Source organism: Lasioglossum baleicum, chromosome 19 (genome assembly GCF_051020765.1).
Source record: "Lasioglossum baleicum chromosome 19, iyLasBale1, whole genome shotgun sequence".
Taxonomy (NCBI): domain Eukaryota; kingdom Metazoa; phylum Arthropoda; class Insecta; order Hymenoptera; family Halictidae; genus Lasioglossum; species Lasioglossum baleicum.
In genome coordinates, this window is record NC_134947.1 from 4654951 (window position 1) to 4678886 (window position 23936).

The 23936-nt window shown below is 42.1% G+C and overlaps 1 long non-coding RNA gene across 1 annotated transcript; it reads right to left on the reverse strand.

Annotated features, from left to right (window-relative positions):
* Positions 1-13547: 13547 nt before the first annotated feature.
* LOC143218297 (uncharacterized) lies at positions 13548-23804 on the reverse strand. The gene is made up of 3 exons (XR_013011016.1): positions 23551-23804; positions 14762-14853; positions 13548-13749 (listed from the first exon to the last, which is right to left on the reverse strand). It is a non-coding gene; the product is annotated as an uncharacterized LOC143218297 (long non-coding RNA).
* Positions 23805-23936: the final 132 nt, after the last annotated feature.

Below are 23936 nucleotides of genomic sequence, written 5' to 3' on the forward strand. Positions count from 1 at the left end.
TTAATCGTCGTGCTCCGGTTGGTCCGTGTTTTTTCGTTAATAATTTCTTGACAAAGCCGCGCGCAGAAGATTTTCGCGGAAAGAAAAGTTACTTGAAATGATTTGAGCTATCTCTTTTCAAGGAACTACCTAATTTTTGGGTTACTCTCTAACAGAGTTGGGCAAAAATTTAATCAACCATTGACGAATAAATTTCTACTTCAATCGTTGATCGCAATTAACAACTTTTAATTATCCTATCAAGCTGAAATTAATACACTGATGTCCTTAAATCTTCTTAACTCGTCCACTGCTTTAAATTGTGCGTGTCCATTTTCGTCATAAATGCATAAAACTCTTGACTTAGGAAATTACTTATTTGTAACCAATAGGATTTTAGTCGATGGAATACTTGTTATTCCATGACTTTTTTTTTTCTTCTTGGTGATAACAGTTAGAGTCCCCGATATCTTGTGTGCATAATCCCAATGCGGAAGATCCAACAGTTATTCCGAGAAAAGAAGAGCCCCTTGAAAGCTGTAATCAGGGAACACTTTCCTTCGGCGTAGGATATACATCCGTGTTTTGAATAGCGGAAAGACAAATCGATGCACGAGAAGGGGGAAGGACGGAAAATGGGGCAAAACGGGGGGAAGACAGAAATCGCGTACGAAGAGAGCGCGTGGGAGGACAGGTGAGTCGAGGGGCGGACGCGACATAACAAGTGTGTAAACACATTCCACCAAACGAACATCGTTAGCAAGAGATTCACCTTTCGAGTTTCACGTTTGATATGAATTTTCCTTTGCTGGTCGGGCATTAGCATGCACGCTTCTCTTTTACCGGATCTCCCCTGTAGAAAATCGCGCTCTCGCCGGGAACCGGTGACGTGGTCGGGCTCTTAGGCGAACGCGAAGTCAAACGAGAAAACTTTGCGGATTAAGCGCAATCAAGTACCGATAATTCCCCGGTGAATCGTGTTTCCCCTCTCTCTCTCGCCACCTGGATAAAGGGTCAGAGGTAAAACCCTACGCAAGTCCCGTCTCGAAGGGTTCGCTGGATTGTTCTGGGTGGATGCCGTTGCGTTCGCTGCCAGCGTGTCCCTTATCCGCCATCGAAACCGGAGAAAGCACCCGCGAGTATTATCTATCGAATTAATCGGGAACGTTTCTCTCGCCCCCTCCCCCCCTCTAATTTCCACAATTTATTTTAATATCAATTCGCCGATTCGTGTTTCATTTTCTCAACGACGCGACGCCCGCGTCGTTCTCCTAAATTGAGGATGCGTTAAACTGAACCGAACAAAGTTTCACTTTGTCGGTCGACAATTCTCTCTACGGGGATTTCTTAATTATCCGTATAAACGATTAAATATTCATGCACATTCCAGTGTATCGCGACTGAAGTGTGAATTAAATTGAATTTTTACGAGTTTTGCAACGGAACAGGACAGTTGTTTACAATTCTGCACTGTATATAGAGGCATCCTGCGAAAAAGGATGCGCGAAAGTGTTACGAGGACGCGTGACGTCGGTTTTTTTTCCGCGCTCACGTTCCGTTGACAAAGGTTCGTGCCCCGCGGAATTTATATTTACGATCTGTTAACCGTTTCGCGTAAGCGAGTTCCGTTCGGACACGAAGAGGCGCGCGTTTTGTTTGCCTACGCGCAATTGGAATCTGCAGATCAAAATGGGCGCTAGCTCGAGGAACGTGCGAGAAAATTATTATATATCCATAGGTCCGCGCTCGTTTCACCGTGTAAATAAAGATCCACGATGAATTGAAACGCGCGGGGGTGGTTAGATAAAACTTCATTTGTTTGCCGGCATCGAATTCGATGCGAATGGAATGCGTGGCGTTCGAAACAATAACTTTTCCTTCGTTCCGCGGCCGCACCCGTTCTGTTTCACGCTTCCGCGCGCGAGGATAGTTCCCGTGATATTTTCGGAGTTTCGTCAATTATAATGAGAAATAAAGAAAATCCACCGAATGAATTGTAAAAAAATTCGACCAGTCACAATTTCTTTGAATTTAATTTTTATTTGAAGAATTTATGAACAAACGGCGCGCGGTACATCCCTTTCGTCCGATGGACATGAAACGATTGTCTGTAGATGACGAATTTACTGAAACAGAGATTACGCGTGTTTAATCAATCGGACTGGAATCAAGGGTCTCGATCGTTCGTTCGTTCAATCAACTCGCAACGACTACGATGTACTGCGTGTAATCGTCTTGTGTGATTAACGATCCGCATTTCGATACTCGATAAAGCGTCTCTATTGAGTGAGAACCCAGAGCTCCTCGTTAATACCAGTTTTAAGTGCGCCCTATCCGGTCGGGCCTCTTAATGGACACGCATAAATCAACGAAGACGTTTTCGTTCCTCCGAAGAATATGGCGGACGGGATTCCTCCTTTAATTTCAATCGGCCCGCAGAATCTGAGTGAAAAGGACTAAGCGACTAATGCGGATGGTAATTTCGATAATTTATTAACCACTTGTTTCGTTCCCGTGATTTCCATTCTCCGAAAACCATGTCTTCTTGCGAAGAATTCCTTCTTGCCAACAAAAATGTACAATGGACTTTTAATGTACCTAGATTTGTACCTGGCGCGGATGCAGATCGAAGTTTCGGACCTCTACGATCAATAGTTGAGGAGAAATGATCGCTTAAACTTGAGCAATCTGCAGTGTTTTTGATAGATAAGGGCGCCGCCATATTGGTTTGTAGTGACGGTCGCACGCCGCTTACTGAGTTGGTTAGGATTAGGTCTGAGGGCTAGGGAAGGGGCTCGTGGTCGTTACTACAAAACCAATATGGCGGCGTCCTTATCTGCCAAAAACACTGAAAAATGCTGAACTTTAAGCAACCATATCTCCTCAACTATTGATCCTAGAGGATCGAAACTCCGACCTGCATCTGCGCCTGGTACAAATCTACTGGATTACATACCAAATACATCATAATTCATAGGAGAAAGGTACTAGTTTTGAGTCCGGTAAAGTAAAGTTTACCCTTGGTGTCTCAAGTTTTAAAATAAGACCACATTTATTGTTGTATCATATTGTTTAAAATTTTGTGGTCACATAATTTTAGAATAGGCAGAACTTCTCCGAAACTGAAGAAAGATGGAATTCCCAGCAAACAAGGCGAAACTATGACATAATCCTCGGAGAACTAGCACGGCCAATCAAGAGAAGTTTGCGATAGGACTTCTTGGTAGGACCTAGCGAACCTTGGACAAGGTGTACGCGTGCAAATGGAGGTCAGCAATTCGTGGGATGATTTCGGCTCTACGGAATGTCAGTCGCGTGCATATGCAACAGGATCATTGGCACAATTGGTAATTTATAGCGACGTTTACGGTATCCTATATAAATTGCGGGGATACGGATGAACATTGTACCTACATCCAGTTCCGACTACTATCAGATACCGAATTCCATTTGCTAATATATTACAAAGTTATTACAAAATGACGCCCGAATTAGTTCTACCGGCGTTCTTACAAAATGATGCCCGAATTAGTTCTAGCGGCGTTCTTACAACGTTTTTAGTTCCCTTTACAGTGAGAATTGTGCTTAGCGAAAATAAAGTTTAATACAATTCGGTGTTTTCAGACAATCGTTTGCACTTTCCTCTGTATGCACGTGCCGGTTGTTCATTAAAGAATTTCGAAGACCGTTTCCCGGTGTTCCACGGACGCAATCCAAGCAAGCACGCCCCATATGGGATTTATTAGAATTAGAAATCTGATGCTCCACGTGTGGCTCCGCGTTGTATATTAACATTAACGGCGGCGAAGCTACGAGAGCCATTTGTACTCGAGCTCGTGAATTACGTAGAACGTGAGAGGCTTCGCGCGCGAATTATTAGTCTCATTATTACCTAGTTTACTGGCTCTCCCGGTCCAGGACAACGTCTCCTCCGATCAAATAGTTATTATACTTTCAAGAACGTATAACGATTACGATCGTATCATCCGCGCGGGTGTTCATTATATGTATACGTTGGGATTCGAAATAAGATGAAAAACATTGAGACTGAAGTCACCAAAAATAGTAGCCCTGCATGATCTATGTCGGGATTTTTTAAAATAATACCTTGACGCTTGAGAAAGTGGAACCCGAAAATGATTAAGACTTAAAGAAAAACATATATGGAATTTTCTGCAAAAGGATCTGCAATTGAAAAGAACTATGTTCCGCAAGATAAAAAGGTAAACACAATTTTCGCTAATTCGCAAAAGGGGGCCCCGAACGCAAACCAAGATCCAAGATCCAAATTCTACGTTTCTCCCCGAAATTCTACTTTGCCCAAGGCCCCTACTGGCCGTCCAAATGCATTTTTTCAACATATATTTTACACATCATTTACTAAACTAATTCTTCCAGCCTTACAGAGAAATGGAAGTCGTTTGGTCCATTCACAAAAAGGTTGTTCTGATTTAAAGTGTGTGGAATCAGTTGTGCCCCTTACTGTATATTCGTAAATTACTCTTTGCTTTCGACAGTACAATTTAGTCGATCAACAGTGTGAATTGTCGAACAGCGGACTTGAAAATATACGACTTGGCGATAAAATTCTATTATAATGTAGAGTAATCTGTATCGATCGGTGAAAGACTGTCGAACCAATATTTTCTTTTGAGACAATTTCCATTGGTCGCGTATTATGTTGGTACAATGAGATATTTCGATATTACACAGTTCGGGGAGTACGGATTCGCTGACGTAACCAATAGGATATCGAATGAAATCCATTCACTGACCATTCAGATTTTCCTGCACGCTCTACTGGTTGTTTCGGGAGTACAATTGAATGTACATAGTCGAAATAATTCTAACAATGTAATTTTCTTTAATCCCCAGCATACTATTATTGACGCATTGTGTGTAAATATAAATTCCCCCGGATGTAAAAAAAAGTTCTCGGGAGCCATTCATTGACAAAAATGAATATCGAATACGATTGAACTCTGCCAATTCTTTCTTATATTTACCATTTGTGGCCGTCGCTCCACTGTTAATGACTGCGTGACAATTTTTCGGTGATCGCAATTTAAAAAGTGTCCACCTGCACACCTGAGCGGCAGTGCGGTGTAGGTAATTAGGGGATCGGGTGTGCCCTGTAATTGAATTTTAATTTAAAATTTAATTCCCGGAACACAGGGATGATCACAGTCGGAATAGATTCGCTTGGAGCGCGAGCAGTCCGTTGTCCATTAAATTGATCGAAGAGATTAAAAAGTACAGCGGTGACAGATCGCGGGTGCGAAAATGTTCCGCGGCGTTGACTCGGTCGGTTCCACGTGACGAGAACGGAGGACCCGAACGCGAACGTTGCCGCGCGCCTTATGGCGTAATCCAAAAGTAACGTAACGATCTGTCTTCCTCGCGTGAACTCGACGAGTTGGCTTGCAAGCCGGGTAACACACGTACACGGCCACATACAAACGGAGGGATTAGTGGATAGGGGAAGGAGAGAAGACGTACAGAAAGGCCGTTCGTGCAAATCCAAGAAGCTACCGGAACAAACACGGATCCCCTTTTCCTCGCCCCACCCCACCCCCTCCCTCCTTTTTCTTCCTCTCTTCTTCCAAGCGAGGAAGCCAACGTCCGTGCTGTACTCCGGAGCAGAACCAGCCAGTGGATCCCCGACAGTATTTTAGTGAAGTATCTAAGAAGTGAAATGAAATGTAGAGGGCTGGAGGCGTGACTCGAAGTCGTATGAGTCGCGCCAGATGTTACAATATTTACTGCGAGAAGAGTTTTCTACTATACACACCCCTCGATAGCCCTCTATGTTTCCACCTGGATGCTTGTGACGTGTGTACACACGTTAGTCCGACACGTGCGCGAATCCGTTCGCACCGTCGTGCCCCTCCCGCTATATTGATGTCCGTTAATGACGGCCCGGGATCAACGAAAACCGAAACAGATCCGAGGTCGATCCGTTCGAATGGCGCGCGGCGCGGCGGTCAAAGGTGTGCACAGATAAAGTGATTTCGGTGTATAGTTCCGGCTCGCTACTCGAGGTCAGCAGTCTTCGTTACCGACGCCTTCTTCCTCGCCAATTACGCCAGCGAAACCGCACACGACTGACGTTAATTAACACTTCGATCATTGACGTCTAGCACCACAGCGTCCGCCTCGACGCGTCGCGTCGTGCGGACGGGCACCGTATATCTCGAAAACAACGCAGTCTTGGGAATAACGTTTCGTATTACAACAGCCTTTCGTGAATCCTGAATCCGACTTAATTCCCACTACAAGCTACAGTCTGTCCTTTCTTTTTTGTTTAACCTCGCCCGGGACGGTCAATGGACCGCCCCTCTATTCGACTACCCCGCTATAACTGGGGTTTGAGGCCCCGCTGTCCGCATTTCTCTCAACCTCCACGAGATCGGGCCTTCTCCACTCCTGTTCTCGGCGAGTATCCTTTTTTCCCTCTAATTGGGTGACAGGTTTCGAAGATATCGCCGACACGCTCTTCTCAGACAGATCGTAGGTGTAAATAAAATTTCTGAAAAAGATTTACCATAATCGTCGTCCCGGTGGAAATGTCTAAAAATCAGATATTTCGAGATTGATAACCAGACGGCTCGATGCAATAAACAGTTTCATTATTACCCGGATATTGTTTCCGGCACGGATCGTATAATTCCCCGGGCTCCGAGCGATGCACCGGGGCGAATCTTAGCTTGGAATGATCACGCACGGGAGAGGCGAAAGGCGGACACAAAACACGGTGTTATCTTCGGAGTGATCGGCACTGATCGAATCTTTCTGACGCGCGAAAGTAGGTTAATTCACTGGCATAGATCGCTGGAGGGTGGTGTAGTCCCGCGGGACACACCCCGGCTTCCTCTCCTCGGGTGAGAGAAGTCTCTCCCTCTTCCATTTCACACATCGTCCCGGATAACGCGACGTCGCATTAATGTGTAATTGGTGGCGAGCTGGCAAGGTGACACGATACCGGGACGCCAAGAAGGAGGCCAGCTATGTGATGTAGTGGCAGCAAGTCTGCCGCTAGCATAGACATTTTGCCCGTGGAAGACGCATGGCCCTTGCTAATATGACGTTTGAAATATGGCGCAACGCGCGTTCGAAGGTGCGGGAGAAGAGTTATTCGCCGCGGAAAAGAGACAGGATCAAGCACGCCGGAAAATCGTCCGCGGCTGACGGAGGGATGGAACGAACACAGACACACACACACCTGGCTCGGGGAGAAAAAAAAACGGCGGAGAAGGTGTTCAACCAGGAATGCACGGGAACTCTCCTCACGGTTGGAAGTTGGACAAACTTGTCAGAAGAAGAACAAGTGTCATACGGTGATGTTTTTGTCGGAGCGTGTTGGTCGCCGCGTCTCGGCTCCGGGTGATCATGAACACGCCATATCCCGATGGAATCCTCGGCCTGTTAACGATGTTAGCTGTTAGAACGTGTTTCAGGCCAGTCCGTGAGCCGTGAACGTGTAAGTTATTGGCTGCCCTGGGACCTGCTACATCTATCTAGATGCTGCCGTGTCGTTACGCAGATGCAGGGCATTAGAGTGAAACGGGAAGTGGGTACCGCGTGGCTCGCTGGCCCAATGTCTCCAGATTAACGTTTCTCTTTCACCTGCTAACTTCGATAACTTGTTCAAAAGAAATTGTCGGCGAAAAGAAAGAAAACAGCTTTAAGAGTAAAGATTTCTTCATCAAGTTACACCGATTTGAACATGCGACATTTTCGTACGAAAATTGATGCTCGGTACAAGCACAATGAAGAGATAAAGCATCCGGGCCCGTCCCGTTAACAGGTGAGAATTCCCCGGGCTCGGCGCGCCGATTCATCTCCTGGCGGGCTCGAATACCGGCAGGCTAGCAGAAATAATCCGACCGGATACTTCTCGGGTGGAACAATTTTATTCAGGTTGGATCGCGCGGGCGTTCTTGGAATGCTTCGACTAGGACGACAAACTGTACGCGTCGTCGACGCGACGCGACGCGCGGTGTGGCGTTTCCCGGGACACGGGAACGAGGGCCCATCCGGATTACGGAACACGAACCCGTAGGGGTTCAGAAAGTCAGAGTCAAAGCAGGGACTCCGTTATACCGGAACAGCGCGTACTCTACACGCCGCCGATTTATTCGAAAATCCGTGGAAAGTGGCACGTTTCACCCGTTGTGAAGCGTCTAGTCCCCGCCCCCCACCCTGCGCGTCCCATGTCTTCCATGGTCGCACCTTCTTTTCCCCCTTTTCCGCCCCTTGTTCGGTCTCCCGGCTGCCTTGGCCGTCTAACGCGTTCCCCATCTCTCCACCCTCTGCACAACCCACACAGCCTCGGCTCGTATCCCGGTTTAGGTATTCCTGTAGTAAGCTTGCGGGAGCCTCTGAGCCAGTTTAGCGTCCTCTCTCGCGCCCCTATCTGATTTCAATGTGGTTCGGTTACGTGCTTCAAATCAAAAACACGAACGTTATTTCTGCACGTGGTCTCCACTTTTCTCGTCCCTCCCTTTGCTACCCACCCCGGACGCCCGGTGCTACCCCGCAAACACACGCGCGCGATCACTCCTCGTCTCCGCGTTTTCGCCTGTTTCCCGCGCCGACGACGACGACGACGACGTTCCTTCCTTTCCTCTTCAGTCAGGGAATTCGGTAAGGAACACCTACGCGTCGTTTCAGACACATACGAACGCGAACACACTGGCACACCGACGTCTTATAAACTTTTATTTTCGAGAACCGAGTGGGCGGAGATAGAGGAGTGTGGGGGGGGGGCAAGAGAAAAGAGGTGAAAGTCTCGGAGAGGTGGAGAGGGCCTCGCGGATACCAGAGAGAGAGGAGGGGTTAGGTGCAGGACGAAAGGATTCGAGCGGGAAGGAGCGTATGTTCTGTCAAGCTGTCGCTGAGAGGGAGCTCGGCTGCCAACTTATGGGACACGTACAATGCGAGCCAAGAATATTGCAGCTCCTGTCGCCCTTTTTACCCCTTTCCGCCCACTTTTCCTTCATCCGAGCGGCGCGGCGCGTCTCGTATCCGCGGCCGTATCTCACCCCGAGCGAAGTGTCGCGTTCGAGAGGACTGCTCTCCCTCGTCGGATATTGAAATGTATTTAGCAAAAAAGAAGCGCATAAGTGCTTGACACGGACAACCGTTTTGTAGGCGACACAGCAGTCCTCTACGCGCCATGGCCCCACCGACGGGCCACGGGGAGAGAGAGAGAGAGAGACCGGATTCTACAGCCGCCGAACTGTCTGCCGGTGCTTATAACGTAGAAAAACGTATGACGGCTGCGAGATACCGATTGAAGGGAGATGGAAACGCGAGCCGTGCACGCCTCCTCCTCCCCCGCCGCCGACTTCATTCTCTGCATGCTCGGCTCGACTACACGTGCCCGCCACGATTTTCGCACACCCCTGCGCCAGACCCGCATGCAATCTTCAAAGAAATCGCGCTGGGTTAGGATCCCGGAGACTCCTGTACGGCGGAGGGCCGGAGGAGATTCACATTGTAGCATGTGAAGAACGGGTCACATGTGATCCAACTCCCGGCTTGCTAATTAGCTGAAAAGGGACCAATGCAATTGGCTCTTGTACAGAGGTTCTTTTAGTGCAGGCCTGGCCAAGCCAAATGGTTTCGCGGGCCACTTTGATGACGTGTCACGTTACAGCGGACCGCACTTTAGGTAAACATGCTTTGAAAAAATGTAGTACAAATACCAAATCAATAAAACTTTATTGTTATACGTCGCACTTGCGCATTATAACAATGACTCGTGCAATGTTTCATTTATTTACTGTCTTTTGTATACAGTATGAGGGTAAATTTCTTTTATCGTTTGTCGAAGAATATTGTAGAAATTAGTTTTTGTCTTGCCAACACTTTTTCCTTGGACCACCTGTTACAAGACACACTGTACACGTCCCTGTCTCGTATATATACTAACACAGGCTATCGTAGAAGCCTCCTATATGGTATAGGAAGAATCGATGACCAAGTTTCCGTTGTTAAGTCAAATCCCAAGTTGAGCCTTGTGTTATCGTCGCCGACGTTCGGACACAAAAACCGGCTTGACGACAGGATTCAGTGACAAACGACCGCATTGGGGACCGCCAAGCATCCTCTATCCTTTATACGGATCTCTAGTCGTGGTCAAGATTTCGATTTCTGTTCTTTAATGATCATGAAACAGGGACACCCTGTATAAGGTGATCTCTTTCCAGGAAGAAAATTCGACGATTATGCGTTTCTTGAATAGGAATAGTCTGACACAATAATATTAAATGAAGATTAAACAGGATGAGTGTAAGGAAAATAAACCCCTCTAATTAAATATTAAAAAATAATTTCAACGTTTGAAAATATTGAATGGCTAAAATAGCTAGTATTTAAGAAATAGTAAAAAATGTAAAATGCAGAGTGGAAGTGTTTTGGATCGAAAGAAATGGCCGAGATCCAGAGTCGAAGTGCAAAGGTTTAATAATGACAAAACCCCTAAAAGCAGTATCACCTTCGTTCATTAGGCCACACTGACCCACATTTTACATTTTAATCTGTCTCTTCATGCCAAATTGACAGAAACGTGCAAAATGAAAACAATAGAGATGAGATGCAGTGAGCGTTCTAATTAGTTGAGCCAGAATACGAGAGATATGTCTACAATGATACAAATTATGTATTTGCAATATGCGAACATTAATTCTTTGACAAAATGATAGTTAATAAGCAGGGACCAAAAAGAAATTTATGATAATGTATTTATTCTTTTTGGTAATAACAGTTATGGTCTCCGTTAATAAAATTAAAATGAGAATATTCGCGTGTCTCACGACGAATTGGCGAACAAAGCAAAATGTCCAACTTCAAAATTCAATAATAAAAGCCGTGATAGTTTTGTGCGTTTTCTCAAATAAAATTAGAAAATCGATGAATCAATTGTTTCACATAAGCAATTGCGATATTGTGAATTTCGGTGGGGTAATGGGTCGCGTTTATTCCTCATAGAACGTGGACAGTGAATCTCCATACGATTCAACCGTTCGAGAAACGAATTCCATCACGGAATAGACGTAGGAAGTTGAATGGATAAGCGGCTGAAGGAATCGGTCCTTGTGCCAAGCAAACGAGGAACGTCTTCAGCGCTCGCCGTCGCTCCTTTTAATCCAAAGATTTAAATCTCAGTAGCTCGAGGTGCAAAATGTATTCCGAACCGAACTTTCTTGCAGACTCGTAGGGTTTTAAGGATTCAGGGAATTGAGTGACGTACAGCTGTGCGTAATTGAAATGCATGGTTTAAAAGGGGAGTTGTGTAAATCTTGGAGGGCTCCGTCTATACTTATTGTCTGCGTGAAATTCGGAAAAATTTGCCGGGACACCTGAGAGTGACGCAAGACTTCGAATTTGAAATACAAATATTGAACCGGCAGTGATTTATTCATTTTATTAATATACAGGGTTATACTTTATTAATATACAGCCACCCCCGTAACAAAAGAAATGAAAAAGATAATATCAGTTGGATAAATTGCTTATATTCATTTACAAACAATCAGAACGTTTGGATGTCGTGCAAATGATCCCGATAATTCAGCCCTGACCATTCAATCATCTGACAAAAATTGTACTCCGTTCACCTGTCTCGTGACACTCCAATAACTTCTTAATTATCGTATTTAATGGAAAGGCATAACGCAAATCCTAGCGGGGACAGCCAATTAATAGTGTTAGGGAATAAAATACACATCGAGTGGCAGAATGAGACTATTAGTGTCTCTCGATGCAGAAATACGCCAGAGGGTTCTGCAGAGTAAACTAGATTGTACCTTGTTTGTACGCGAACCAGATTGAAGATCGAAAATCCGATGAGGTTGTCGAGCCTATTACCAGATAGCAATCATTCTTAATACAGAGATAATAATAGACTTATTACTGGTCTGCGCGACTAATACGATCCCGAACAACAACACGGGGACGATTGATAACTGAAAAACGCATCAAACTTGTCGATTTGCTGGAACGATGACAAATTTATTATTCTTACACATTGCAAGGACATTTAGTAGAAAGATACAAAAATGAATTTTAACATACATCGAAGACCTGATCAGGTAAAGACTAACAGCATCTCTGTTAGTCTTTAGCTATTCATTTCAGTACTATCAGTCATACACGCTTTAACTTATCTTTAAATAACTAGTTAAACTTCGTATGTAGTAGAAATATTTAAATCATTAAGGTCATTGTATAATAAATCATTGCAATGAATATTTTCTGTTCAAATTGCTAATGGTGCAATTTGTAAGTCACTCGAAACCGATTAAGGATGTTCTGGAGGTACAGTCCCTTAACTGGAGTCTGTCCCTTATCAAGAACCACAAGAAACCTTGAAACTTTAAAATCTTCGAAGCTCCGTTCGAAAGTTTTATCGTCTCGGTTTAATTCGTCATATCACAGAAATAATTCGCTTTTCCTTCGTGAAACGAAAATCACATTGAAAGTATGCTTCTACACAAATTGCGGAACCATTTTCACCACTCAAATTATCACAAATGCCATTACTTAATATTCCTACTTACGCTGATTGCAATAAACAACGGTATAACACGACTAATGCGCATCTACAATTGGACAGAACTTTGAAAACCATGTTGTTCGTTGATGTATGCGCTAAGTAGACTCGGCATGTAGTAGCCAGACACGCAAGCCACATTACTAGACTGCGGATTTTGTGCTTATACGATAATAACGAAGCGGACGAAATTGAAAATGGTAAAACGATTAGAAGAATTTAAAAACACGATCGTATAATCTTCAGCTTATTAAAAGTGTTGGGTTGGCAAATAAGTTCGTTCGGTTTTTTTTACATTGGAATAAATCACAGAAACCGAACGAACTTATTTGCCAACACCCAATATTTCATGAACTTATTGCTAATGAAAAATGTTCCTTTCTGTCGATCGAATAATTGTTGATACAAGATGTAACGATGCTCTCGGCACAATTTTACATCAAAGCAATTTTACAATTTAAATCAAACTTTCGACGCTTTGCTCTATGTTTAGATCATTCTCAAGAAAAATAATAACTGCGTCTGTGAATTATTAAACACAATAACTAGTATCGACTATTATTTGCCAACCTAATACCATCAGTAAATTAAACATTGAATATCTAATTGTGTACTTTGTTACTCACTTGCTTGAGCTTGCTAATGAAAGCTAATAAAAAGACTGATAAAGTGTGGAAACTTTTGCTTAATTATGGATCTTTTGCGTCGACGAGTTTATTGAACATTAACGTCATTATCGATCTAAAGTTCGAATTAAAAGTACCCAGGCCCGTTGAAATCCCTGCTGCCATCTGTACCGTGGTTCTTTCGAGTCGGTAACAGCAGCGCGTAATCGTTCTTCGAGTATTCTAGACACCCCGACGAGATCCTCGTCGGTGCTCTAGAGGACAGAGTCCTTGCAGAATGGAATCAGGAATCTTCGATCGAGTACCAGAACCCGACCGACATTGCAGGGTCCTTGTTCGCCTTCCCTGTAGCACCGACGGTTCGCTGGCCACAGGATCGTGTTTTCAGGACACTTCATGGAGAGCTCCACGTATTCCGCTTGGTCGGGAAAGTAGATGAACTGTCTGTCCAGATTGATACCTGTACCATCAGTAGGAATGGCGGGAATGCACAGGACACACACCGCTAACAATGTTATCGTCGCTAAGAAACGCATCCTTGTTTCCGATCCCCGATTACCCCTGTGATCCTGCAACTGAAACACCCTGCAAGCAGAAACAGAACTTCAGAAAGCTTTCCCGTTTGGTAATGATTTTTTTAATTCATTCAAATTATAACAGTTAGGGTTGCCTGGTTTCACCTTAACAAGATAATCGAAAGGACAATGATATTTTTCTTTGGCTCCTGTGTCTTGCAATGAATGGAAACATTTTTCATTTTGCACAAAGATCCGCAGTACATTTATAAGCCATGATTTTTGAATGATTCAATCATTTTGGGATTCTATTCGAAAGTTAATGGCTAATTAATATGTATTATATACATGATCGATATACATAATGAATAACTTTTGTAGTTTATTCAGTGTATGCCGAATATAATGAATTTATGTCTGCCACACGATCGGTATAATTCAATAATTTATTGTCCGACGCTAAAGCCAGATAAAGCTGAAGTAAACCAAAAATGAAATCTCAACAGAATGGAACTCGTGGTAATGACCATAAATTTGCAATAATAATGTTGTTTGATATATGTAAATTAAAGACAAAAATTATTTACGAGATCGGAGTTGTGTTAGTCCCGCACAGGGGTCCTTTAATAATAGACTCAATTTAAAGTGGAACAAAATATTAACACTTTACCTACCAGAAGCCTATTAATAGGATTTTCAATAATTGTGCTCTACCAAAAGAAAGCATAGAAATTTTCTTTTATATTTCAATCGTAAATGAAACTATTAAATGATGTCATTAAGGGTGACTTGTTAGTTCATAAATTCTTCAAAATTGTGCAATAATCACCGGTCGGTAATGTGTTAAGTAAAGATAGATAATCAAAATTGGAAGCAGTGTAGCAAAATGATAAGAATAAACCTTGAAGAGATACAGAGTTCATGTTTAAGAATAATGAAATACCGGATGACGCGTATAATTGGTTCGATATGGTGACGAAAAACCCACAGTATCTCGCGACTGAAGATTACTTTATCACATGTGGTTACGAAGTAGGTAGGTGTATGTGCAAACAAGTTGAAAAATGCAGAAATTGACTTACCAGGTATTACTTTGGAAGTACCAAGAATTTCCGATCCCAATTACGTTAATATTAGTTCCCAACAAACTTCGCTTGCTCGAAATTGTAGCAACCTGGAAGGAAAGAAAGAAGTTTTACTCACTCAACTCATTAATTTTGCTACCTCGAAATTCGAAACAATAGCTACACGTTGACTTGGCCAGAAACAGGATTAAATGTAAAATATCAAACTGAAACAGTTCGCGTAAAGTTATATCATGGACACGACGGAGATTTCAGTTTGTATAATTTCTCACATTGTGAAGTGTATAAAAATCCCATAAAACCGCTGTGAAATATTTTTTAATACGAATTTTGAGGCGAAACAATTTATACAGGGTGGTCCACCTAAATATCTCCTCCAATTTGCGGCGGTACAAGAAATATTTTCTGTACTATTTGAATGGTTATTAAATTTTCAATGCAGGTCCACATAAAACAGATAAAAATTCAACTATGTTCGCTGTTTCACGAGAAATATTTTACGCTCACGGATCTAACTGATCGTGCAATTGTCAATAGTCATTGTTCAAATAACAATCCGTATTAGATGCACAGGTGTGCGACGCAATCTAAATCAATTTTAATTATGGCACCGCGTCGCCGCTGGGGCAAAGCCGAAAATAAGTGGCTGTGGAGCTTCAAACAGCATTGTTATTGCAATTTACGATCATTATCACGTGTTTTCATTATGTTGAGATTTAATTTTTGGTTGACTTACAGCTTTCACTGGCTTTAGCTTCGGACGATAAATTATTGAATTATACCGACCGTGTGGCAAACATAAATTCATTATATTCGGCATACATTGAATAAACTACAAAAGTTATTCATTATGTATTATTATTTATTTAATGCTTTAAACCAAGTATGGTTATTCATTATGTATATCGATCGTGTACATAATACATATTAATTAGCCATTAACTCTCGAATAAAATACACAGAGTGTTCCTAACAGAGAATTCATTGGAAAATCAAGTCTGCTGCATACTTCGATCGTTTAATATATAAAATCTGTTCCAAATACGTCGATTTCTATTAATTAATAAATGAATGCAAAATTCGAATTTAGTGAAACTGTTCTTTGTTCCATTCGGTAAACTTCAATCGTAGATAAGGAATATTTCAATGATTCAATTCAGAATAAAATAGTTTTCTCGTTAGTGTGCGCGTAGTCAACGATTATTTCGCATAGGTTCGTTAGGTGTTCTACCATCCTATCAGTCAATGTAATATGAAAAGTTTAAAGCTGCCCCGAAGTAAGGATTAATAAGGATGATTTGAAATTCACCCTGACGAACACTGTGCAACCCTCGCTACGGCTTGCATGATGAGTTTATAAGCTGAACCATGACCAAGCTTTTCCTAATTACTTGTGGTACGTCGAAATGCCTTGCACTCCGAAACTTACGATATTAATACCTACTCGAAAAGTTCGGCGTCCGGCGATACAAACATATTATGGAATACTATTATTATTAATTAATTCGTATTAATTAATTCGTGTAACCGAACAATGCCGATGCTGGTAAGCAGTCTTGTATACTGAATTGAACTTGACAAAAACACTTGTACGTTATTCTAAGAAAATTCTTAATGCTTATTATTTACTGTTGTTACACGAGAAGACCCTCATTCATAGCGGTGTTAAAGGCGACTCGATTTCAAGTGGAATAAAATATTAACTAAAGATAGATGCTTAAAATTGAAAGCAGTACAGTACAAACTGATGAGAATAAACCTTGAGGAGATACAGAGAGTTCATGTTTAAGAAAATGAAACACCCCCCTCAATTTCGTAGCGTATTATCCGAATGATATCTAGGGTTGGTGAATTAGCTTAAGCGTCGGGGCGTGCGATGAGTTGTAGAATCAGCCATTTTAGGTAGGAGATCGTTCGCGGCGACGGGATTCGTATTCGTTGGTCATCGTTTCACTGCGTCGGAGCTTTGTTGCTCGGTCAAAGAGCAGGCAAAAGAGCCTACGCCGCGGAGCTTAATTTGAACTCCACTGGTCCGGCGTATTTACGATTTCACGGTTCGTTCGGCGCGGTCTATGTCTCCATATTTAAATCAAATTCCGTCGAAGTCTCTGGTCCGGCGCGCGCGCGTCGCCGAATCAGTGCCACTTTAATTGGCTGCTGCTGCGAGCAGCGCGAGCGCGTTGAGCTCGTTACCGTATGAACGCATTATATTCAACCGAGTTCCGAGCTGTAAAACATCTCTCCGGTACAAAGCAGAGAGGCGCAACGCCGCCGCGGCCGCGGAAAGATTTAATCCACGCCGCTGTTAACGGGAGACACTTTGAGCTAAGCAACGCTAGGCTTTTGTTCTTTATAGGTCGCCATAAAAATTTATGTCCCACGGCCGCGGGCACAGTTTCCTAGTTAAAGTCAAACTTTACAGGCGGTTTTTCAAAGCCCCCCTGGCCACCGTGAGGCACGGCCGGTCTGCGCCATTTTTATCGACAGCAGACCGGAAGGACGAACCGAATTCAGCATCCGAATCAACGCAATCGAACCGATCCCACACCGATTCGTACCTCGCACAGAACGACCAATCGCCGCGCCGCACGGTGGTCCGGATCGAAGAATTTAGGGACATTTGACCAAAAAGTCGACTTTTTTCGAAAACATATCAATTTCAATGAAGAAATTAATAAAATTGAATAAACATTTCAGCTACTATGATGAGCATTTTGAAAGTAGCTCATTTCACCAGGCAAAATTGCTTAAGTTCTTTGCGATGCCCACATCGTTTCGTCCCGTATTTTCTCTCAGTTTTTTTTTTTCATTGTATGATATAGAGCATCCTTCCCAATAAGAAATCATATATTTTTTTAGTGATAACTGATAATAATATATTTAAAAAATAATGCCGAATGATACACATGACAGATTAAAAGAATTTTGTATATTTGTCAAAGGATATCTTTTTTCCTCCAAAACTTCCCAGGCTCTAACAAAGACGAATATTTTCGGTACAACTTCCTTTAAACAACCGTGCAAGAATCATTTCTTACTTCGTGTCGCTTTACAAGTTATGGTTGTTTGAAGTTGACAATGTCGCGGCGAGTACGGGGTGCCATAGTCATTCTAGTGACTACGATCAAATATCTTCGTGTTTACCGCTGGTCTCCAACAACTTCGTCCGATTCATTTACAAAAGTTTTGAGCTTCTTCCGCGCCAAATAAAATCTAAAATAATCAATTCCATGGAAACTGTGGCATTAGCAAAATCGCCCATTCGAGATTTAGTGCAGCTGGATCGGCAATTCGTCACAGCGTGTCTCGTTTGCGCGCCGCCACCGGCTTTGTCTGAGATGGAAAATTAAATTCAAAGTTTCCCCGAGGTGTGAACCGCCTCCACCTTCCTCCGGGCCGAAGCCGCGAAAATTTCGCGAAACACGATAGCGTAGAAACAAACGCGTTCTCGCACGCGCGCCGGGCCCTCAGAACTCGATATAATCTCTTTCTTCTTCCCTCGCACCTGTCTCGAGGTAAGTTTACTGCCGCGAAGTTCCTTCATTTGTAGTAAGGTCTCGACGACGTTCATGCGTCGGGCATGAAGAATGAAGCCACTCCAGAAACGTTACCGAGCGTGTATTCTTCTTGTTGTTTAGATCATTTGAACGAACTACTTGTCATTGTCTTTCGTGCGTTCGTCAGAAATAGGAATTCCTGGCGAGATGGTCTGGGTAATGGCTTAAACAAATTCGAATGCTCAGCTTCGACAAACAGACAAATCGCCGCCCCTGAAAAATATACTATACATATTTTTTTATATAAAAGTACATATTGTTTATCTTCGATAAAAATCAAATAATTTCATTTAAATTTTAATAAAAGCATACAAGTATATTAAAATGCACTAAAAAAGGAGAAAATAATCTTTTTAGGCATCAGTGACTATAAATAAAAGCGTGGAGCGCCCACGAAGATTACGTCAATATAGTTTAGCGCGCTCCACGCTTTTATTTATAGCGACTAATGCCTAATAAAATTATTTTTTCCTTTTCAGTGCATTTGAATAGACGCGTGGCTTTTTAAAACGTTTTGTTTTACATTAAATCTGACAATACAGCGTTACAGAGTGGTCGTTCGATTACAGCTCGAAATATTAACATCGCATCTCGACACTTTAAACGTTACCTCGTATCCTGGACGTTACCAATGATCAATTTCGTTAGTTATTAAATACAATTTATAGAGACATTTGAACAAGTGATAAAGCCGATGTGTATTATCGGGCTCGCAATTTGTATATCAATAAACTCGATACACATCGCGCGCACACACACATATATATCATTCAAATTGGCGGAAATGTGAACGTAGAACGCTTTGAGCGCTGACCAAACTGAAACGTTGCAGGTGCATAAGATTTCCTGACGTTTGACCGCGTTACAAAATTGATCTTTTATGTATGTTAATATCGTGTGTAAATGTTCTTCTAATAATAAAACGTTCCGCGGACGGTAAAATGAATGAAAAGCGCCGGAGGAATGTAATTTAACGATGGTCGGCTTAAAAGGCGGATAAAACCGCGTTGCAGTGATCGATTGTTTCTTCTCTACAACAATGCTGGAATACCGAAGAATTACGATACACATATATCGGGCAGACATAGGGCAGCACGACAAAGGCAATAAATTATTTTAAGAGCCGTTACGCGAGTATTATAATGGATGCCCGTTATACGGCTTTCGTCGCGAGGAATTCTGAAAAAGGAGGAGAAGAATTGTCCTCGAGCGAATTCCCATCTCCAACAAGAGTTACAATTAATTGCTATCTACACGCAATAAATTGCCCGCGAGCGCCCGCGAGGGACGATGATAATGTAAAAGCTCGGCGTGCTCTATCTTCTCGAAGCGCGTTTGGTCATTGTATCGCGCGACAAACTTGAAAACTTACTTTTAAAATTATTGCAAGTCCTACACCTGTGGTGTATCTGATACACCCTTTCTCTCCGTATAGAAGTTTCTATTATTATTTTTTTATCTTATTCGCAGTTCACACGGCGCGTTAAACACCCGGTTATGCTCGCGAATATAAGTTACGGCAAGTCGTTTCAATTAATGTCAGATCGCGACTACTGTCCAGTGAAAGAGAGTAAACTAACGAATAAAATCTGAAATAATTCATGAACAATAACTATAAATATAAATGTTGTCACTGTAGAACTTCCGTGTAAAATCTGCATTTTTTCGATTTTTTTTTCTCGAGGTTTTTGATTTTTCACCAGCAGGATTTTCAATTTAAAAATCTGAAATCAATTGCAGAATATATATTTGGGGGTTCTCGACATGTGTCAGATTTTTCGCGGAATTTCTAAACATCATTAACCAGGAAAAATAGGCCAAAATTTGGTTTTTCTATTTTACCCCATAACTACCCTCCCGATCGAGATACAGGGGGTTGAAGACTGAGATCCTTCGGTGCGAAGTGGTTCAGTGGAGTGGGAACGCGTAGTGGAGTAGGGAGCGCTGGCGCGCGGAGTGGGGATCGCTGAACGCGATGTCGTACTACCGAGCGTCGCGCGGCGAGGTGTGACCGTTAATATTAAAAGATTTTTTCTCCTAAACGCACATTTTTCTTTAAATTTGTTTTTTAATATTGCATTATCATCCAGTTCTGAGCTGTGTTTAAAGTTTCAAGTCTCCAGCTCATCGGGAAGTGGTTTAAAATTCGATTACAAGATTACGCGTTTGCTAATATAAGCGTGGTAAAAGAACTCGTTTCTAAACGTTCATCGGAATTCATGCCGATAATTGGAAAACGTGGAGAGGACACTGCATTAGCATGAATAATCGTTAAATTCTTAATATTTGTTATCACGCTTCTGCGTAACATTATATTTCGTTGACAGTATTACCATTTCACTGTTTGCACATCGTTAAAATCCATCGTTATCCTGTAACGCGAACGATCAATTACACAGCATTGTTTAACAACCGTGAAATCTTTTTCACTTAAAGTTTCGTTGGAATTGTAATTATGGTTATTCACGGTACAAAAATCTGACTTTTCCGTGCGTTTATCGATTGACGAACGTCTAACTTTTTATAGTTATACTTTTTATAGCTTCATTGTATAGAATAATGGAAGGAGAGCCACGCGCATTCATTATATTTCGCGAATTGTACATCCATGCACACGATCGCATGCATCCTTCCATGCACGAAACTAACCATGAATTATCCGCGGGCGATTAAATTAAAAACGAGTTCATTCTGGTAGAGCTGAACGACACTCCGCGATAATTGATCATCGCCGCTCATAACGGATACAATAAAAATGCGGCCACGTCTAAATTCGCAGAAACCCCGAAATAATTCATCATGCCGCGCGTCGAACCGGCCTTTTCTATGGGACGTAATACGAAACGGATCTACGGTGTCCCATCGATCACCGAACGTTTTCCTGGGAGCCGCAATAAGTCTGCTTTTATTGCAAAAACGAACTCCAACGTTCAAGCGCAAATATTAACGGTATCGAATATACGATAATTAACAAGTTAAAAACGGAAAATAACGTTCAAGGGTAGTATCAGTTTTCAGCTGAATGTATTTCATATTGTGGCAACACATGGGGAACCAATAGCTAATAAAACCACACTTTATCCGGCCACTAAAACCATCATTAAACGAGGTAACCCGACGTGTTTGCTTATTTTTTTTAAGCATTTCAGATGTCAACTCTTCTGCTGCACTGAAGTCAATTGCAGTTTGCTTATTTTGTTGGAGGAACTTTATTGCGAAAAGATAAGTTTAACCCTCAATAATCTAGGCGCACGGTAGTCAGTGTTAAGCAATAAATAAATAATGATTTAAATAACAAGTTATTTGTTATTTGAATATCCAAATAAAACGCAAAAATAATTATCTATTATTTGAGCAAGTCTAAATGAATTTATTTAATTGTTATTTACAAATACAATTTGCAATTATTATTCGTATTGGCAAATCATAAATTAAATTGTATTTTCATGCATTAATCCGCCCTCCGGACGAGTATATACTATAGTACAAAAAAAAAACGCGCACGGATCTGAATAATTTAGCCCTCCACGTAACTCTTTAAAAATTAAATAGCGTTCTTTTAAACTAATTTTTACGAACGCTTTTTTCAGTATTGCAACGGGTATTTCTAAGCTAACGAACTTGGCCGTATTTTATTGGATCTCACAACTTTTTACGACCATAGGAACTTGGCTCCTGTTTACAGGATGTTTTTGTTGGGATTCTGATGATATGTTAACAAATATAGTCGAAACGCAATCGCAATTTCATTAATGCTCGGGGCTTGAAATTACATTTATATTTGAATGCAGCACGTAATACTACATTTCATGTAATTCGCAAAACTAATGTTTCAATTTTTTTTCAAAATTCCGTTTCGAAGGAATCCGAATATTTCCAAAATCCCGAGAATACGCTTTTCGATCTAAAAAAAAGTTAACGCAGGTTACAGATTCGATAGAAAAATTCGGAAATATTGGTATTCGACTTACGGAGTCCAATATCGAGAAATGGAATTCAAATGGTCCTCGACTTTCGTTCTAAAAGATTTTTGTAACAAAATCGCGACGCCAAAATACCGAAAATATGGTGTTCGTTTTATACAAAATCCAGAGCTGCCGTTTTAGTATGAAAATTTGGGTATATTGATACAGTGCTCATTGAATGAGATGAAAATCTGAAAAAGGCAGCGCTATGCTGTATCATATTTGTTCGTAACTTTTTGATAAAAAATTTATTAAAATACTAGCATAAAATTTAATGTACACCTGCAGCGCGTGTATCGCTATAGCCCGAACTAGAAAGATTTCATGTTATTTTTCCTAAATATTTGCTTCAAGCCCCCGGATGTTAAAAAAACATGAAAAAATCGGTAATTAAACTTCAAAGCGCCGATATTTTTTTAATTATCGATTATTTTCTTTCGTTCTAGTTCCCGCTGTGTCCATGCTGATTAAAAGAATCTTGATGGTTTTATATTTTATTGTTAGATAAGCAGAGCAGTCAGAATCAAGGACACCATGGGACGATCTTTTTTCCTGAGCGACTGGAACGAATTTTCTCAAGGTTAAAAAGCGTTCGTACCATAATCACCGTATTTTTCCCATATTCTGGAAAGTTTCAGCTTTAATTTAAAAAAAATTTCATCGCTCTACCTCATTTCTATCGAAAGTTCTTTGATTTTGTCTCCGATTTGGACGAAAGGTCCCACTGTGCGACGCAGAGGTGGGCAATATTTGGCGAAACAAATATTGCAAATACTATTTAATATTTTAGATTTTATTTTGCTTAAAGAATACAGTATTTTAAATAAGCTCTACCAGTTCGAAAATAAAATATTTCTATCTTCACAATCTGAACCTCAAAATAAGATATTTCTATTTCTAGTAGAATTTTTTACGGAAATTTTTAATGTAAAGTTTGCTATAGTTTTCCTGCGAGAACGCTTTTGTGGGAACATCGGCAAAGCCATCGATCCGCTGAAAAGGAATATCGATAGAACTCGGTGCGCCAGACGAGCCATAATTTCTCAAGTGGCCAGCAGATGGTAATCGCGGGGTAATCACGACCGCCTCAAAATCGTTGATAAAGCAGCCGGCGCAGATTTCACGGAGCGCGTCCTGAAGCGGCCGACGCGCCGCGCCGCAGAGCGGTTCTCGTTGGATGCAAAAGCGTTTTACATAATTTAGATTAAACTTACACCTCGCACGGTCCCGCCCGCAACAAGATTAACGATTACTTTGCACTCACGTTTTCACGTTTATCCGGCTCCCGTCTTGGATCCTTCCGCGCTTTGTACCGCGCGCTCTCTCTCTACTTTGCCTTCGGCACTACGATACACCTGGTCAACGGTGAAGCTCCGTTTCACGGGCAACTCGCAGTCACTAATCGAAACTTGATAAATAATCGGACGGCGAGCGTTGGTCCCGGATCGCGTGTATGTCTGAGTCGGTGCTTCCTTGGAGACTGGCGAGTATCATGCTTAATCTACGCGAGGCTCTGGAAAGATCGGACGCGTGGAAGTGGTGGAAAGTCCGAGAAAAGGAGGAGGTCTCGTCCACTTCCAAACGTGTCATCAGCACCGAGGTGATCGCGTCACAGCGGTGGGGGCAAGGTGGAACGCTAGCGCTGGGCAA